We start from the raw sequence: 12,308 nt of genomic DNA, 5'->3' as shown, positions 1-12,308 counted from the left end.
ATCTGAAAATTCAGATTTTCTCGACTTAGTGTGCGAACTGTGCTCTTTATTTTCTGCCGGTTTTGATGAATTTGAGCACAATGTAAAGGAAATCTGGAGTCTTGAACCCTCTATTATAGAAGCCGACGCTCTTAAGCTCCCAATTGCGGAGGAATCCTCCCGACTGGGCAACTCAGAAGAGAGATATGCTCAAGCTCGAAATTCTTGCCTCCAAGCTGGAGAGGATGTCAAGATGAAGCGTCACCTTCTCAATTTCCTTTCCAGTCATACTCGCGTGGAGCGACGATTACTCAGGGAAGAAATCTCTCAGGTTGAGTCCATGGTTGAGACCTCCTCAAATCGATACAGACGGTTGCTTCAAGAGGCTTGGGAAGAGTTTAAAGCTATTGACTTCCACTCTCATCGTCTGACATCTCTCAAAGAGTGGCAATCGGAGCTCCGTTGTGATCTTGCATTGCACTTTGACCTTATAGCCCGAAATCTCAAACTTGTTAGAGACCTGAAGGCCTTTGTAGTCAAGATCAGAATGTATTTTCATTGCTGACAAATATGTCAATCTCCATGTGTTTCCCAAACTGATGGATAATATTTCTTTAAGAATTTCCCATTTATGGAGCGAGACAATTCTTTTCCGTTCACATCCATCAATTTGTATGCGTTTCCGTCGCAGACTTCGGTAACCAAGTATGGACCTTCCCAGTTTGATGACCACATACCGAATTTTCTATCTTGGGAGTTGAACGGCAAGATTGCTTTCCAAACTAAGTCTCTAACGGCAAATCGTTTGACTCTAACCTTTTTGTTAAAAGCTCTAGCTACTCTTCTCTTTTGGGCCACCAACTGATCTAAGGCTACTGCACGGACTTCATCTAACTCGTCCAACTTTATGTGCATCCAATCTCTATAATCCTCGGGTAGCATCTCACTCTGTAATTGCACCCTTAGAGACTGCACGGTGATTTCCATCGGTAAAACTTCTTCCTATCCGTATGTAAGCATGTACGGACTAACCCCCGTACTTGATCTTCGCGATGTTCGGTATGCCCATAACACTGTTGATAACAGAACATCCCATTCTATTGGGTTTTCTTCCAAGTGTTTTTTAATTAATCCAATTACGACCTTGTTAGTAGCTTCAGTTTGTCCATTGGCTTGAGGATAATATGGTGTGGAATGCATCATCTTGATTCCTCGCGATCGCGTAAATTCCATCACTTCACTTCCAGTAAACACCGTTCCCTGATCCGCAATGATCGACTCGGGCAAGCCGAACCGGTGAATTATATTCTCCTCAATGAATTTGATCATGGTTTTCTGCCTAATGCTCTTGTATGGAATTGCTTCCACCCACTTTGTGAAGTAATCTATAGCCAGCAAAATGAAACTGTGCTTACGAGAAGAAGATGGATAAATCTTACCGATTATGTCCATTGCCCATCCCCTAAATGGCCAAGGCTTTATAATAGAATGAAGTTCCATCGCCGGCACATGTTGCAGTGGTCCATGCTTTTGACATGACAAGCAAGCCTTGGCATATTCAATACAATCCAACATCATTGTTGGCCAAAAATACCCATACCTTTTCAAGAGCCACCTCATCTTAATCCCGGCTTGATGTGCTCCACATATGCCTTCGTGTGCCTCTGCCATGACTATCTTCCTCTCTATCAAGGCAACATAGGAGTAGACCATCTAAGGATTTTCGATACAACTCATCCCCTAGTATCACGTATTTCTGGGCTTGTCTCCTCAACTTTTGGTCCCTTGAATCGGGATTCTTTAAATACTCAATAATAGGTCTTCTCCAATCTTCTTCCCGAACTACTTCATTGACTGATATCGGTACTTCTCTTTGTTCAATGGAAGGTACTAGGAGTGTGATAGTAGTTGCAATGTCCACCAATTCTTCTGCTACTCTATAACCTGAAGCTGCTTGTGCTAACTTGTTGGCTTCAAAATTGGTCTCTGTTTTAACATGGACCATGTCATACTCTCTAAACTGCTATAATTGTTTCTTGGCTAAATAACAATAGCCAATTAAATTCTCATTCAAGCACTGATACTCTCCTTTTAGCTGTTTGACTACTAATTGTGAATCACCGAATACTTTGATGAACTGTGTCTTCAATTCGATCAATATCCCTAGGCCGATAATTAATGCTTCGTATTCGGCTTGATTATTTAAACATTCGAAATCTAACTTACAAACACACCTTGTAAGCTCTCCAGTGGGAGAAATTATCACTAAGCCGGCCCCAACCACGTTTCTAGCACATGATCCATCAAAATACATAGTCCATGGTATTATTTGGCTGAAATTCTGTTCAATTTCTTCAACTTGTGAACACGGATACTCGGTAAGGAAGTCAGCAACGGCTTGACCTTTGATTGCTTTCATCGGTGTGTATGCCAAATCAAATTCGGACAAGATGAATGCCCATTTGGCTATACATCCTTTTATGATAGACCGTAACAACATGTACTTTATAACATCGGTTTTATCGAGCACGTGTACTGTGGTTGGCAACAAATAATGTTTTAACTTCATACAAGAAAAGTATAAAGATAAACATAGTTTTTCAATTGCGGTGTATCGTTTTTCAACGTCGGTTAATGTTCTGCTCAGATAATACACCGCTTGTTCTTTTCCATTTTCATTCTCTTGAGCCAACAAACTCCCGATAGTTGTTTCGGTAGCAAATAAATACAATTTTAAAGGTTTGCCTGCTTTTGGCGACATTAATACATGAGGATTGGTTAGATAGGCTTTGATTGAGGCAAATGCCTTATGTTGCTCTTCTCCCCATATGAACTCCTCCCGATTCTTAAGTCGCAGAAACTGTGTCATCGGCTCTATTTTCCCAGACAAGTTGGCGATGAATCTCCTAAGGAAATTAATCTTCTTGAGCACCATCTGCAACTGCTTTTTTGACGTAGGGTGAGGAAGCTCAATGATAGCCTTTGTCTTATCCTTGTCAATCTCAATTCCCCTCTAATTAACCAAGAATCCCAGGAAGTTTCATGCTCTAACCCCAAAGGCACACTTAGTTGGATTCATCTTCAATTTGTACTTCCTCATCCTAGTAAACGCTTGCTCGAGGTAAGGCGGATGATCTTCTTGAGTTGATTTGACCACCACATCATCAATATAAACTTCCAAGAATTTGCCAATCATGTCGTGGAATATGAAATTCATTGCCCGTTGATATGTAGCTCCTACATTCTTCAATCCGAAAGGCATGACAATCCACCGAAAAGTCCCGATTGCACCTGGACACCTAAATGCAGTTTTCGGGACATCTCCCTTAGCAATAAAGATCTGGTTATAACCTGAATGACCATCCATCAAGGATAACATCTCATTTCCCGATGCTGAATCCACTAGCATGTCCGCCATGGGCATTTGGTATTCATCTTTTGGAGTGGCATTATTGAGGTCTCGAAAGTTAATGCAGACTCTCAATTTTCCATTTTTCTTCCTCACATGAACAATATTTGAAAGCCACTCTACGTACCTAGCTATTTCGATGAACTTTGCCTTTAACAACCTCTCGATTTCTTCCTTGACTTTATCAACCACATCTGGAGCAAACCTTCTTGTCGGCTGTTTGTGCGGACGAAATCCTTTCTTAATTGGAAGGCAATGTTCCACGATGTCTCTCGATAAACCAGGCATTTCATGGTAGTCCCATGCAAAGCAATCTTTGTACCCTTTGATCGGGTTGATTAAGTTTTCTTTCATATCCCCTTGCAGAAACATACTCATGTACACCGGACGGAAACAACCCGGTTCTCCAATGTCAACTTCCAGCAACGGGTCTTGAGCTTCTATTGTTCTATGATCTTCTTTGATTGGTGACTCCTCTCATTCGTCGATATAGTCCGACGCCTCAACATTCTGCCGAGCCATCTCTACCAAGTATGCGAAGTACCTTTCACATACTTCTTGCAACAAGGACTCGCTTTCCATACAAAGTGTGTAACTCCTCCGATGCCAAGCTAGACTTAGGGATCCATTCGGTCTCCGTATCCCCGAAGCGGCAATAAGCAAAAAATCATGGATCCGTCTTCGGGGGTCCGACGATATGACCCACACGGGGAAAGTTCCGATGCTCTTTATGCACGTCGGCCCACCCAATTGAAGCGAGTCCTAAATCTGCCCCAATGTATTCTACCTTCTCTCCATTCCAGAACGCCAAAACTTGATGAAGGGTTGAAGGCACACATTGATTGGAGTGTATCCAATCTCTTCCCAATAGCAAATTGTATGAACCATCAGACTCTATCACGAAGAAAGTAGTCTTTGATGTCCTGGATCCTATAGTTAAGTCAAGCACAACTGCCCTTGACCTCAGGTAACTTCTCCAAGAAAGTTAGATAGCTGAACGTTAGATGGGATTATATCGTCCTCATCTTTTCCCAACTTCTTGAAATATTTATAAGATATGAGATTCAAGGTAGCTCCAGCATCTACAAAGATTTTGGCGATAGCTCTACCATTGACTTTGCCCGAAATAACCAAAGACCTCAAATGCCTAGCTTCCTCCGGAGCTACCTTGTCAAACTTGATGGCTTCTTCGTCGGAAAATTGGAATTCTGCCATCGCTATCTCTTTTTCTGAAACATGCCCGAGATTTTCTTCCACTACCGAATAAGCACCGTATTCGGCTGGGAGTCTAGCATGGACCATGTTGATACTCATTGGAGAACAGCGCTCTTTCGGCATTTTCGAGTGCCCTGTTCGGCAACTTTTACTATCTTCCCGTGATGCTTTGAGATTCAAATTTCCCTGCTCTATTTTCACTCGATGCTTTGGGTTGAGGGCTACAATGAACTGCCCAAAGTTAATTGTTTGTGGGACCTGTTGGGTTTCCTCTCTTTTTTTCTTAGCTTCGGTATATGAACCGCTTCCCAAATCATACATGGAACTTTTTCCCGACTCCACATGTTTCTTATCATCGGGATTCCTCCTCCAAACCCAATTACCTCTTGTTCGTGAGGATGCATATGGCGACGTCCGCCATGTGGTACCCGGAGCTCGGCTGTTCTCGAAGTTCCTTTGTCTGCTTCTCATTCGCCGAAAGCGCCTTTTAATAGTTCAAGAAGACGCTTAACTTGGTGGCTTGGCTACCGACCATTTTCCTTCGACTGGATTGCATGGAATCTTGACTGTCTTCTTTCTATGAACTTCTTGGGGAACTAATGGAGGCGGATCATCAAACTCATTTCCCCAACCAGTTGATTCAGCCGGCAATGACGGTGGTGGGTAATCACTTGCGTCTCCATAGTATACCACATAGTCAAACTTTCCACTCGGTTCTCCAAGCAATCCGACCTTAGGATCCCCTTCTTTATATCTCTGCCATAAACTTTTTTCCTTTCCCGGCTTTAGTGGAACTTCTTTTCCTTTATGGGATTGTGATACGATTTCTTGAGTTGGAAGAGTTTGTTCTGATTCTTCCCTTTGGGCTCGCAAGTAGCATCCCTTTCTTCATGCCTCGGTGCTAGTTGGCTTGGCTAGACTTCTTCCTCTCCCGCCTAAGTCGACGAACTCTCCGTCGCTACTATCTCGGATCTTAACCGCGGTCCACCTACCCTGCGGACAAATGATCCCGACATATATCTTCCCTTTGTTCCTCTCATGTATTGGAACCCGGGAATTTCCGAATCTTGATGGGTCAATTCTTGGTGGCAACGAGTACAGAGTTGCCTGCCGCCGTAATCTGCCGACTCATGCGCGTTGACCATACCGATCACATTCGGGAAAGGGTCCGTATCCACTTCCATTGGAGCCTTACCTTTGTCTTCGGCAAACTTAATTTTACCTTGGCGAATTGCCTCCCGGATTGTTTTCCTAAAGACAATGCAATTCACCGTGTCATGAGTCGTGGAGTGATGCCATTTGCGGTACATTTTATTCGTCGTTTCTTCTTTAGACGAGATTACTTGCTCCTCAGCCAACTTGATCATTCCATCCTTCAACAACAAGTCGAATATCTCATCTAACTTGTAGATGTCGAAGGAATAATTATTTGTTTCCTTGGCCTTAAACTTGGACACATCTCTAACCCTTGTTGGTTTAAGGGTTGGACATACTTATGGCTTCTCGAGCAAGATAGTTTCTACCGCTATCTCATTCTCTTCTTCAGTTGGTTTGCCATATTCGGTACTCTCCGCAAGTGCTACTATCTGCCGATTGTCCTTATGTGGTTTCTTATCCTTCTCTTTCAACAGATGCTCGTATTTAGAAACCCGAGCATTCAACTCAAGTAGATCATCAAAGGGTTATCCTTCAAATCTCTCCTTAAGGTTGAATTTCAACCCGTTGAATGCTAAATAGGTGAACTCTCTTTCAGTAAGAGAGGTTAGGCAGCGGTTTCTAGACTTCTTAAAGCGTGCAATAAATTGATCTACCGTCTCTGTGCCATACTAATACATCCTGGCCAAGTCGGCTACAATTACCTCCCGAACCGTGTGGTAAAATTGGCAATGAAACTGTCTCTCCATCTCTGTCCATGTTTGGATAGAATTCGCAAGTAGGTTTGTATACTAGGTAAACGCCGTCTTTAACAAAGATAGTGGAAATAACCTCAATCGCAAATATTCATTGGTTCCTGCTTCCCCACATTGTGCTAAGAACCGACCTATATGTTCTATAGTTGATTGATCTTCCTCTCCCGTGAACACAGCAAAATCTGCCATCTTGAAACCTCTCGGATATGGGATATTGTCAATCCAATTGGGATGTGGCTTCCCGTGAACGGGTCTCGGTGCCCCCCTCTCTGCTCCCAATTGTTGCATTACCAATTCCGCAACCCTATCCGGGTTCCATGGCCTTAGGTTTTGTTGACCTACCCAAGGATCATGCCCCTTAGGGTCAACTTGCTGAGGTCTGTTCATCCCTTGTTGTTCCACATTAAAGTTCATAGGCGGTGGTGGCCTATAGAGGGGATTTTCCATCACATGTGGATATGGATACACCCCAGATTGCCTTATATAATCAGCATTAGGCACATTTGCCGGTGGAGGTATGTTCAACACTCGTTGCACGTTCCGGATCGTAGGATTGGCCATATTATGCTCGGCGGGACTAGTTTGAAGGAAATTATGACCATTCACACCATTCACCAGGTTTGCTGGTGTGGGATTTTCTGGCCTTGGTATAATCCCGACAGAAGGTTGTAAATTTGGTCCCCCACTAACATTATATTCGACGTGGGGAGGTCTCGATGTTGGGGGAAATGACATTGTTCCAAGGGAACTCGCATGAAAAGGTGGAACTTGAGAAGACGAACTAGGACGTGATATCACCTCATTTATAGCGTTGATCACCATAGGCTTTATCACGTCCGTGACATGGCGCACCATATGATTCGTGAGTTCGTTCTACTGTTCTTCGAACATTCTCTTCATTGTGGCTACCAGGGTACCATCGGGTTCTACTGCACGGGCTTGTTCTTCGGTTAATCGCCGTGGGATGTCGACGTTGTGACCAGCGACCTCCTCACCCCGGTTAGCCAACGAGTGCTCGGTTTGCACTCCCTCTTCTAGGTTATTAACATTTCCGGCCGATACTCCTTCTAGGCGACCTCTGGTTCTTGCCATTTCTCCAAATCTTGCTACGCGAGTCCCACCGGGCGTGCCAAAAAGATGTTCGCTCGTTTATGTACGACGACGAATATCTTTCGCCGAAATTAAGTATTCGGTTTTTATTAAAAAGGTTATGTGGCTCAATCGCTTAGGAGAGTTTCGGCGAAAAACAGGGGATGTCGGAGGTGAAGGTGTAATGGATATGAAACTGGTGGATTGAATGTGAATATAAGATCAACAGGTGTTTCGGTTCAAACTACTTTACAATACTCCTATGAAAGCAATAGAGTGCAAGGAAATAAACTGCAGAAATCGTAGATACTGGAAATAGAAAACGCTAAGCAAACTAAAGTTGAAATGAACTAGGGTGCTTTTGCATGTGTTGTTGATCTCCTTCTTCTTTTTTCTTCAGCATATTTGTATCTTCTCGCATTTTGTAACCACCTCGTCGGTTATCCTCGTGCTTTTCAAATCTTGAATCTTGGCGCCTTCGATAACTTCCCTTTTCCCACAATTTATCTGCCAAAACTTGATCTTCAACTGTCAAAATGGTTTTGAATTTGAATCTCTCCAAGTAACTCCCCACGATTCATTTTATGCCCACTACTTCCGTATTTTGCTCGTAACTTCGGTTAGATGTTATGCACGTGATCGGTTCCCGATTTGTCTCTTACCTTAACTTTTGTCTTTGCCGGTCTTTCTGCATTTTCGGGACTCTCCCGATATCACAACTTCCCAAACTTCGGGAAAGAGTTTGCATTTCCCGACTACCGAATCCGAGACACGATGGTTTTAGCATTCTCTTCCCATGCATTCCCGAATCGCAATCCGTGCTTTGGGAGTTGTTTCGTACTTTGTGGGTTACCGAATTCGAGACATGATGCCCTTAGCGCTCAGCTTTTCGGTATGTTCTCGAACTCAATTAAGAGCAGTGAATTCGGGAAGCAATTCATTCTTCCTATTTTACCGAATTCGAGGCCTATTAGTACCGATTCGGTGTCTACACTAATTCCCATTTTTGGTGTCAACATGTTGTGATCAAAGAAAACACAAAATCTACTATTAGAGCATTGATCAATGGGGTAGCTCGCCTAGTCGGCGTTGCGGTAGGCAGTGAGCTGGTATTGGGCTAGAAAAAAGTGAAGATTGTGAGTGATTGTGCCTTTTAAATAACACAAAATCCATTTGACCACCACAAGATGATCCTTGGTGGGAGACTTGAGGAATTGACACACTTGATTGACGGAAAAAGAAATGTCATGATGCATTAATGTAACATATTGCGGTGCTCCAACAAGGCTTCAATTGAGAGTGGAATCTGATAGTGGGGGTCCATCATCTTGGCCAAGTTTTTAAGATTAGTAGGTGTTGGGACAAGTTTACATCCGTCCATATTTACACGCTTCGAAACATCCATAATATATTTCGACTAATTGAGTTGTATGCCTTCGGAATTTGGTGTTATCTAAGCACCAAGAAAATAAGAGAGAGGTCTGAGGTCTTTCATGTGGAAATGATGGCCAAGATATTAGATTAACTATTGCAAAAGTGAAGTACCATTACTGTTGACACATGAATTTTAATCCCTTTTAATTTTAGACAAAATAAAAAAAAACACAATAAGAATTCATAAAATTGAAAAATCAACTTTGGAAACTTTGGTTAAGCCTTAGGAACTAATTTTGAACAAGAAATATTTTTTCAAGTTTTTTGAAATTTTTGGTATTTCTTTATATTAAAAAAAGCCAAAATTAAAAAAAAAAAGCATTTCTGGCCGAAAAATGGAATAATAGTTTTATTTTAATTCTAATTACATTTTGGTCACTTTATATTTTGAAAATTCGATTTGGGTCCTAGAAAACCTCAATTCATGACTTTTACACCCAAATCGAACAAAAAATTCAAATTGAGTCTTTTTTAGTCATTTTCTTTTCTTGAATTAGTTGTGACATTAGATCGAAATACCTTCAATTTCATTTTAGTAAAACCAATTTCACATTTTGAGCATATCGAAAATGTAACCTAATTTTGGGGACAATTTTGGATCTAATTTGGGGCTTTTGATCAATTGGTCATTTTCATGCAAAACTAAAACAAAACCCAAGGGTAATTGACCATTCAAAATCTATCAGTAAAGTCAAATTTGCATAATTTTGTCGTTAAGGACTTTGGGAGTTTTATAGATAATCAAACCAATTGGACCAAGTGGTACCATATCCAGGTTTTAGACATGTCCTAGAATCGATTTATAGCTTCAATTTGATGAAAACAAGTCAAACCGGTGCCCAATTTGAGTAAAAATGCCTAACCGGATCGACTAGGTTGGGTTGACCCGATCCGATCAACCTGGTTGACAAAGTCATCCACAGAACTAGTTTTTGGTTCCCTTCTTCCGGCGTGCGCAGGATGCCTAGAGGAGGAACTTCTTGAATTTGCTCATACTCCAACCAACATTGATTATCGGTTAAATGTCCAAAAGCTTCCTCGAGCCTTCCCCGACGGCTAGCTAGCTCTGGCCGGCTGGCAAAACTATTTTGGCACCCAAAAAATAGTTATATGATGGGTTTTAAAACAAAAATCGAGTTTGCTAGGAGGGGGATGGCATCTAGTTTCAAGGACTAAAATACTTCAATAGAGAGAGAGAGAGAGAGAGAGAGAGAGAGAGAAGGGAGGGGGGGGGGAGGGATCGAACGGAGCCACCGCCGCGTTATCGTGCCGCCGTCCCCCGACGAACTCAAGTTAGTCCTTGCTTGGTTTTCCCCCCTATTTCACGGCTGACTTGTGGATTGGTTTTATCTCAATCAAACCGATCAAATCCGAACTCATAGCAATGTTGATTTGAGGTAGAATAAATTTGTCACAACCTTTATTTCTCTCAATTCGGTCAAAATATGAATTTCGTTTTGGATTTCGTCCTTTTTTTTAATTTTGTGCACACCATATGTTCGATGAAAGGTCCGCGCGCACGTTTTATGTTTTAAATCTCAACTGAGAGCTATAAGTAGTGTTATCCGTCTGTTTCTTATCTTGAACCATGTCTAGAACGTGTCTTACGCTCGTTTTTCACACTTTTATGCATTGATTCAATGAAAACCAATTGGGCCAAATTTTGTTGGATCTCGTTGGAGCCGTGAATTTGCTGCCTTCAAATGGGCGACTACCGATAGTGGCAATGGTTCAAGTAAGTCTCTCTTCCTTTAGATGCACGTTGTATGGATAGAATTGAGTTTAAATGGCTAACAATGGAGAAGCTTGAGCTCGTCGAAAAATCAAATTTGGTTGGAGCTTCGGGAAGGCTTTTAGACTTCTGTGTGGTAGTTTATATCATTTGTTAAAATGTTGTCTCTTAATGTTTGTCTTTAGATATATTTTCATGATAAATACTTTTATCGGTCATCTCTTCTATATTATAATGAATTATGATTGGCTCTATTATTCTTTGATAATTATAATCATGTTGAGACACAAAAAATCTGCTGATGCAAATTGTTGAAATGTACCTATTGAGCAGGTCTTTCTATTCCCTTAGCAATATCATGTTTTTTAATAAAGGGGAATGATTGGATGCATCCATGTTCCTTGACATTTATATTGTTCTGCATATGATGTTTGATCCACCGGACACAAGCTTTATTGCATATCATAGTGTTTCACTCCTAACATATGTGATGAAGATTGTGGGAAAATGAGCTGAATTGTACATAGCTTATTAGTGCCTTTTTGATTTTGACAAAAGGGGGAGAGAATAGATAAATATGTATATGTGTTTGGAGAAGTATTAGCTTACATGATGAATGTTCATTCCTATTTGAAACTTATGTGACTTGAAGAATATAGAGAAAAGAATTATGACAATTCTCATTTCATCTTGTACCACAATTACAAAGCTATATATATGACTAATTTAAGTACAAACTAGAAAAAAATAAATCTGAAAAATATAGATATAAGCCCACAAATTAAGGGACCAATCCTACAAATTAAGGGATACTAAGAAATCATTTCCTCACTAATTATTTACAGCTATTTCCTAATTATTAGGACCTAAATATCAGGATAATTTAACACTCTCCTTCAAGCTGAGGAACGGATGTCTTCCAGTCCCAGCTTGGAAATTATTTCATGAAAGATCCCACCATAAGTTGTTTGGTCACCCTATCCGCCAATTGATTTTTGGAAGGTTTGTAGGACATGCAGATCAGCCCCACTTCTAACTTTTCTTTAATGAAATATCTGTCAATTTCAATATGCTTCATCATATCATGCGGTATGGGGTTATGAGCAATGTTAATTACCGATTTAGTTATACAATACAGCTTCATTGGACTCTTCCACTTGATTTTCGAATCATTTAAGATGATTTTGAGCCATACAGCCCGCATATTCCTTAGGCCAATGCTTGAAATTTTGATCCAACACCCGATCTTGCAACCACATTCTGTTTTTTACTCCTCTAAGTCACTAAATTTATGCCAAGAAATATGCAATAACCAAATGTTGACCTTCTATCCAACATGGATCCCGCATAGTCGGCATTGGTATAAAGTTGTAGCACCAGTTTTTGATGTTTTCCGAATATAACTCCTTTCTCAGGACTTCCTTTCAAGTAATGTAGCACTCAATTGATGGCTTACAAGTGTGATTTCTTGGGTCATGCATTAAATAACTAATCACACTCCCTATGTAACGACCCAGGATAATCCCCCCGCTTAATTACT

This window comes from Rhodamnia argentea, chromosome 5 (genome assembly GCF_020921035.1).
Source record: "Rhodamnia argentea isolate NSW1041297 chromosome 5, ASM2092103v1, whole genome shotgun sequence".
Classification (NCBI taxonomy): Eukaryota; Viridiplantae; Streptophyta; class Magnoliopsida; order Myrtales; family Myrtaceae; genus Rhodamnia; species Rhodamnia argentea.
Note: the sequence above shows the minus strand (reverse complement) of the source record.